This window comes from Akebia trifoliata, chromosome 8 (genome assembly GCF_017979445.1).
Source record: "Akebia trifoliata isolate Shusen 1 chromosome 8, ASM1797944v1, whole genome shotgun sequence".
NCBI lineage: Eukaryota > Viridiplantae > Streptophyta > Magnoliopsida > Ranunculales > Lardizabalaceae > Akebia > Akebia trifoliata.
In genome coordinates, this window is record NC_141382.1 from 37,663,457 (window position 1) to 37,670,180 (window position 6,724).

Consider the following 6,724-nt stretch of genomic DNA (forward strand, 5'->3'; position numbering starts at 1 on the left):
AAAGAAAAAAATGAAATTAGTAATGCCCCTCTTGTGAAAATTTTAATATTAGTTCTACCCCCCAAACCCAGACACATTAAAGAATATAACAAGTTTTTTTTCAATTGAAACTTAAACCTTGATATCAAAATTGTTAAAAGAGCTCACGTGTTCAAACCTCCACCCATTCCACCAAATATGAGATCTTTAGCTTGATTAATTAAAATCTAATCCAAAATCAAAATTAAATTCAAAGATATTAATGGTAGGGTTTCAACGCAATATATTTAAGGAATAAAACCCTAACACTCATGAGAACAATCCAACAATAACAAATACGGACCGTAACTGGGGTAAATGAGATAATGGTAAAACTTAACTTAATCTCCATCTTCTTCAAGAAGATGAAGTTAGGGTTTTCTTTTAATTCAATGATGTAAAATATTTTCATCTAATGGTTGATATTAGATTAGATTTTTTATTCTTCCAATTAAAATAATGACATTTTGATAATTTAAATGTTATAAGGGTAGTATGAGTATTCAAACAATAGACTGTCAATTGAACAAAGGTTGGTAACAATTTGATTGGGTCAACGAAAGTCCAAGCCTTATCTTGCATTGCAGGGGATAACCATAATTTTGCCTATTTTGCACGGGTTGTTATTAAAAATACCATTTTAAATTTGAATACATTGTTAATATGAAAACTTGAAGAGGTTTATGTAATATCCATTAATTTTATGATGTAGGAAAGCCTTAAGTCATCCATAATTTAAAAAGAAATGACAAAATACATTGGTTATGGGTACTATCAGATAGAACCCAATTGGTTCTTATCAATTTGGTTCCTTTTAGAGATGATTCTAATTGGGTATATATATAATAATAAAAAAAAGGATTCACAAGTGGGGTTTTTAGATTTAGTTCTAGTTTGGGTACCTATTGACACCCCTAGCTTGGATGTAGGGATTTTACCATACGGCCTAATCATTCGATGGGTTGGGTTTGGGCTAGGATTTCGATGCTTGATTAAGAGGGGCTTGATCCGATCTAAACCATTAACAAACTTAGATAAGACTATATACAAGTTAGAAAAAAAAAAAAAAGGCAACACACTATCAGAAAAACAACACGTCTGAGATGGGAAGAGAAATATATGTTTATAGGGACTATGAGATCCCAAAAAATATCGTTTCCATAGTACGCCATGTGGTGCAATACATTGTGCCATTTTGGTCAAAATAGCCTAATCTGGTTGTATGTTTGATTTGAAGTCGAAATCCTGTCCAAACTCCATAAGCTAACTCTTGACTAAGAAGCCACTCCAAGAAAACTCAATCATGATGACAAATCATCATTCAAAACTCTACAATTGGAGTGGTCGTAATGTAAAACCAAGGCAAACTATGGTAGTTAGGGGATACATCTACCAATTGGTGACGTATGAGTTGGGTATGTCAGGGAAGAAGCCAAAGCAAGATGACTTCCAATTATCATGACCTATCAATAAAATTATGATTTTTGCAAGACATAACCAATTAAGACAAAAGAGACTAGTCCATTACAAAAGGAACAAATACTGAATGTGTAGATATAAAAAAAAATTCAACATGAAAGTTTGTTAATCTATTAAAATTGAGATTAACATGATCATTGGATCTTAAATCCAAATACCAACTTAACCTACCCATGGTAATGCATTAGCGATGACAAACATTCAAATATGTTAGATATGTACAAGTCTGCTAATCAGGTTATCTTTTGTGTTTAGCCACCAAACATTCATGGGTCCTTGCATGTATGTGCTTGTCAAAGGATATGGGTAAACTAGCTAACTAATATTAGGGTTATACAAAGATTGGAAGTCTTTTCACGCGACACAAAGAAAGTCAAAAATCAAAAGAGGCAACTGAAATTTGTTTAGATGGAGGGGTCATATTTATTTAGATAGAGGGGCTATGTCAAATACACCTCATCATTCAAATACTAGGGGCCTATTTTTTACAGAAGTCAGCTCCAGCTCCAGAAATTGACTTTTGAAAGAAACAGAAGCCTAGAGCCTGAATGATGAGGTCCAGCAGAAACTTGTTCGTTACCGAAGCACATAAACTATAAATTGATGTTCGTTTAATAGTTTTTTATTGCTGGATTCTGATAAAATGATCAGAATGCCCTTAATGTTGATATTGCACCTAGAATGTACAACAAAAAAAAAAAAGCAAAATACTTTAATAAATATATAATTACACTAAATTTATATTAAAAAAATTATAAAAATAATTATTTTCAATTTAAATAAATTTATAAATTTATAAATTTTATCGAAATTTCGACAGCATCTCCTCTTAAAAATGAACATATGATAAAGAAAATACATGCATAATATACAATCCAACATCTACATAAAAAATGAAGGGTGTTTTGGTAATAAACTAGTGATGATGAATTACTTTTGATCTTGGTAGTAAAGAAGAAGGGTATTTTGATTCCCTTTTGTTTTTTAAGGTTAAGTCTAGTTAGAAATTTGATTAAAAATTAATGGTATTTTGATAAAGATGAAGGGTATTTTAGTAATTTTCTTTTATTTTTTTAAAGTTAAGTTTAGTTGGAAATTTGATTAAAGATGAAAGGTATTTTGATAATTGGAAAAGATGATGAGTATTTTAGTAATTTCTTTTTTGTTTTTTAAAGTTAAGTTTGATGGAAAATTTGATTAAAGATGAAGGGTATTTTGGTAATTCTCTTTTATTTTTTACGATTAAGTTTAGTTGAAAATTTAATTAAAGATGAAGGGTATTAATGAAGGATATTTTGAAATATGAAGGGTATTTTGATAACTATACTTGAACCATTTTATATTTTTGACTTCCCGCAAAAGTCATTTGAAAATGTCCCTCTTAGACGACTTCTTTTAAGAGTCACTCTTGAGCTTCAATTAAAATTCGTACGAATAAAAAAAGTCCAAACGAACATCATTTATCTAATTTTTTTTAACTTAAAAATAGAAAAAAACAGAAAAAATTGACTCCTGAAACCCTAAAGAACAAGACTTAGGTAAATTAAATTATGACTAAACTTTAAAATCTGACTCGACTCGGATATCCAACATGTCGAGTCACTTCAGCAACCTTGAGTCTAAATTAACACGGTACATTTCTGAGTTGATTCGGGTGGGTTTTCAAGTTGACTTTAACTATATAATAATTTTAAAGGAAAGAAATTGGGTCTCATCTTGGAATTATGACACATTGGGAGGATAAGCTGTGATAAATGATGTCTTGGGTTTCTCAAGAAGGAACAAGAACCCATGTCAAGCTTCCTACCCTTTTCATTAATGGAGAGACTGAGAAATAACTATACTTGCAGTATCTCTGGTGAATCTTCGTGCTTTTGTTACTTAACGACCTTACTCCATCAACATCACTCATACAAACCTTTTCCTTAGCTTTCACAGACACTAGGCTGTCATTTGTTAATGCATGAGTCCGGATCGGATCGGATCGGATCCATAACTCGCCTAATCGGATCATACCTTTTTTTATTGGGTCACGGTACAGGCATCCAAATCTGATTCGACAGTTTAGTTGACTTATAAATGTTTTGACTCATGTAAAAAATTTATAAAGACTTACCTCTGACAGACCCAATTATTGCATTTTTATTAATAGAACTCCTCTGGAGTAGTGAGAATGAAACGTATTCTACGAAGTTTGTTACCAACCAAACCTCACTTACTCAAATTTGTTATCGAGCAAATCAGGAGTATGCATCCATATTATAAAATTCAAATTTATGCAGTTAATTTGTTACTTAACACACCTTAGAGTGGATTCTAACCTCATCAATTTGTGGCATCCTAAAACATGATCAGATTCTCGAGTTGAAAGAACAAATTTCTAAGAATTTTGAAAATTAAATAAAAAAATGTATAATTAATTTTTACTGTTGAATTTTAATTTTAAATTTAAGAATTCGATAGCCATCCTTTTCAACACTTATGATAAACCTAAAAAGGAATTTTTTTTTTTTTTTTTTTTTTTTGAATTTTAGTTTTTCTAAGAAATCTACAAATCTATGCGGTTGGGTTGCTAATTTAATAATCCATATGGCCCCAAAGATCTTTAGTAAGATTTAAAACCTTACTATGTTTTTCATGATAGGGTGATTCATAAAATAAGAGAGTTTTTGTAATAAAATTGCAATAGATTGATTTGCACAGTAAATCTCTCAAAAATTTAAGTCGAGTGTAATTTTAAAATGAAAGATTTACCCAGCAAACAGCCCTAGTTGTTGCACTTTTATTACAAAATGTCCCTTGGAGGTCTGACAACTCCATAGGAACTTTGTTTTATGAAGTTTGTTACCCACCAAACATCAATTTATCAAGTTCATTATCAAGCAAACCTTAGAGTGTAGTCCACGTCATAAATTTTAAATTTATGCGGTTAATTTGTTACTTACTTAACATACCTTGGAGTGGATTCTAACCACATCAATTTGTGGAATCCAAAAACATGATCTGATACACAAAATTAAAAATGACAAAATTCTAAAAAATTTAAAAGAAAAATTTTAGTTTTGAATTTTCAACATCTACGGTCAAGCTCAAAAAGATTTTGTTTTTTGAATTTTTTTCTTTCGAATCTAAGTTTTTCCAAGAAATATAGAAGTCTGTTTTGTTGGATAGCTAATTTGATAATCCATGTTGGCCCAATGACCGTTAATAAGATTTGAAATCTTATTTAGATTTTGAGTCTTACTAAGGGCCCATTTGCTCAAATGGACTGCTACAACTTCCAGATAACTCCCAAACTTAAAAATGAAATTCAACGGTGAAAAACAATTCGTTTTTTTACCCTAAAATTCATAGATTACTACTTTCTCTACAACCCTGAAGCATCAGATCATGTGTCCCAAGGACCCTTAGTAAAGGTGAAATCCTGACTAACTTAGTAAGGCTAGATGGACTCTCTTTTTTTTCACCTTTTATTCAAGTAGAGTTTAATAGACTACAGAAAAAAGATGAAATGTAATAAGATGTATATATTGATACATTAATAAAAATCTATACACAAGATTAAGATATGTATTAGACTAGATTGAACTAAGATTAATTAGAGTTTAATTCTAATTAATATAATCTATCTATCTTAATCTTTAGTGAAGATGATTAAATACATCAATATACACCTTATCACATTGCATAATATTTAATTCTCTATTAAATCTTTCTCAGTAGTTATTTTAATTTTACTAATTGGTGGCCTGAGCAGACCCAAGTGCATTATAAATTTTAGGATTTATGCATGGTTTACTTTTTTATCATTATTTAAAAAAAAAATTAAATAAATAATATAATTTTATATCATATTTTATTATTTAATATATTAAAAGGATTCTTGTATAATATAAAATATTAATTAAGGTGTACTTGTCTATAATTTTAGGGGTCATAATTCATTAATTCTATTCCTATTGATGAAAATCGATAATAGTGAGTTTAAATATAGAAGTGCAAGCATTTTTGGTCTACCAATTTTTGGTGGCAGCAAACACATGTTGGGGCTTCTCTCATTATAATACTAAAGATAATTTGATTTAATAAGTTTTCAAATTATATTTTATTTTGTTATTTTTATTTTATTTTTGCTAATAAATTATATTTTATTATATATATATATATATATATATATATATATATATATATATATATATATATATATATATATATATATATATATATTACAAAAGTAAATTTTCATTGGTCTAGGAATTTTTGTTCATTTGATAGTTATTTTGAAAGAACTAGTTAATTTAAAATTTTAGGAAGTATTTTAAAATTTTCAAAATACATTGATTTAGTTTTCTCCAATGACCCATTTCTTAAATGTGTACAGCTAACTCCATCCTTTAAGTGATTAGAAGCAGAATAGTAGGGAAAATGATCCAACTAAACTGGTCATTTTCGATATATAGGCCCAAATGGGTGAGCCAAATTAAGTCCTACCCTAATACTAATAAGCATTTTGAATATTATCCCAAACCTAAATTGGCCAAGCCCTAGCCCTAGCCCAACCCAATAAGGTGTAGTAGGGCTAGCAATAGGTTGGATAATATTTGTTTATCCGACTCATCCTACTCGTATTCGGGTATGGGTACAAAATTTTTATTCGATTAAGGATTTGGGTTAATTTATCTGCAATTGTTTTTATCTGAATATTTTTAGGGTCAAATATGGACATGCATCCTATCCAACCCAAATATCTGTTTATTCGAATTTAATACTGTAAATTTATAATAAAATATATGTATTACCCAAAATTAAGGATTTTCCATCATCTTTACAATGAGGTATATATATATATCCAACTTGGATATCCACTTGAAATTTGGGTACAAGTTGGATACGGATATTCTTTAAAAAGGTAGATAAATAGTCGAATATGACTATCCTTAGCATAAGTAGGTCAAAAAAATCGGATATCGATAATGTATATAGAGTTGGATAAGGATATATGAAAATAGCTTCATCTGATCCACACTCGATCGAGTACCAGCCTTAAGGCGTAGCCCAAGTCCGGAGTTGATAAAGTTGACTACAAAATTTCTTCTCACCTAGTTGTGCCACCTTATCATGGTTTTGAAAATTGTCCAAAACTGAAATGATGAATCGGTCCTCTTAGTATCTTTTGTGAATGAGACAAGACAGCATAATTGAGAGCCCCCTTCTTCTTCTATTTGGC